Here is a 2,003-nt window from a genome sequence, read left to right on the forward strand (position 1 = left end):
CTCCACCACCACCCTGTGTCTTCTACCTTTGAGCCAGTTCTGTATCCAAATGGCTAGTTCTCCCTGTATTCCATGAGATCTAACCTTGCTAATCAGTCTCCTATGGGGAACCTTGTCGAACGCCTTACTGAAGTCCATATAGATCACATCTACTGCTCTGCCCTCATCAATCCTCTTTGTTACCTCTTCAAAAAACTCAATCAAGTTTGTAAGACATGATTTCCCATGCATAAAGCCATGTTGACTATCCCTAATCAGCCCTTGCTTTTCCAAATACATGTTTATCCTGACCTTTAGGATTCCCTCCAACAACTTGCCCACCACCGACATCAGGTTCACCGGTCTATAGTTCCCTGGCCTGAACTTACCACTTTTCCTAAACAGTGGCACCACGTTAGCCAACCTCCAGTTTTCCGGCACCTCACCTGTGACTATCGACGGTACAAATATCTCAGTAAGAGGCCCCACAATCACTTCCCTAGCATCCCACAGCGTTCAAGGGTACACCTGATCAGGTCCTGGGGATTTATCCACTTTTATGCCTTACAAGATATCCAGCACTTCCTCCTCTGTAATATGGACAGTTTGCAAGATGCCACCATCTATTTCCCTACGTTCTATATCTTCCATGTCCTTTTCCACAGTAAATACTGATGCAAAAAAATTGTTTAGTAACTGCCCCATCTCCTGCAGCTCCACACAAAGGCCGCCTTGCTGATCTTTGAGGGCCCTATTCTCTCCCTCATTACCCTTTGGTCCTTTGTGTTTGTAAAAGCCCTTTGGATTCTCCTTAACTCTATTTGCCAAAGCTATCTCATGTCTCCTTTTTGCCCTCCTGGTTTCTCTCTTAAGTGTATTTCTACTGCCATTATAGTGTTCTAAGGATTCACTCAATCTCTCCTGTCTATACCTGATATATGCTTCCTTCTTTTTCTTAACCCAGCCCTCAATTTCTTTAGTCATCCAGCATTCCCTATAACTACCAGCCTTCCCTTTCACCCTAACAGGAATCTACTTTCTCTGGACTCTCGTTATCTCAGTTCTGAAGGCTTCCCATTTTCCTGCTGTCCCTTTACCTGCAAACATCTGTGCCCAATTAGCTTTTGAAAGTTCTTGGCCTTTCTCCAATTTAGAACTTTAGATTTTCGATCTGGTCTATCCTTTACCATCACTATTTTAAAACTTCACCTGATGAATTGCCTTCACAATCACAAAACTCCACAATCACCTGATGAAGGAGCGTCGCTCCGAAAGCTAGTGTGCTTCGAATTAAACTGTTGGACTATAACCTGGTGTTGTGTGATTTTTAACTTTGTACACCCCAGTCCAACACCGGCATCTCCAAATCATATTTTAAAACTAATAGAGTTATGGTTGCTGTCCCCAAAGTGCTCCCCTCGAACACCTCAGTCACCTGCCCTGCGTTATTTCCCAAGAGTAGGTCAAGCTTTGCACCTTCTCTAGTAGGTACATCCACATACCGAATCAGAAGATTTTCTTGTACACACTTAACAAATTCCTCTACATCTAAACCCTTAACACTATGGCAGTCCCAGTCTATGTTTGGAAAGTTAAAATCCCCTACCATAACCACCCTATTATTCTTATAGATAACCGTAATGTAATCTTACAAATTTGTTTCTCACTTTTCCTCTGACTACTGGGGGATCTATAGTACAATCCCAATAAGATGATCATCCCTTTCTTATTTCTCAGTTCCACCCAAATAACTTCCCTGGATGTATTTCTGGGAATATCCTCCCTAAGTACAGCAGTAATGCTATCCCTTATCAAAAATGCCACTCCCCCTCCTCTCTTGCCTCCCTTTCTATCCTTCCTGTAGCATTTGTATCCTGGAACATTAAGCTGCCAGTCCTGCCCATCCCTGAGCCATGTTTCCGTAATTGCTATGATATCCCAGTCCCATGTTCCAAACCATGCCCTGAGTTCATCTGCCCTCCGTGTTAGGCCCCTTGCATTGAAATGAATGCAGTTTAATTTAT

This window comes from Chiloscyllium plagiosum, chromosome 9 (genome assembly GCF_004010195.1).
Source record: "Chiloscyllium plagiosum isolate BGI_BamShark_2017 chromosome 9, ASM401019v2, whole genome shotgun sequence".
In the NCBI taxonomy this organism is placed as follows: Eukaryota; Metazoa; Chordata; class Chondrichthyes; order Orectolobiformes; family Hemiscylliidae; genus Chiloscyllium; species Chiloscyllium plagiosum.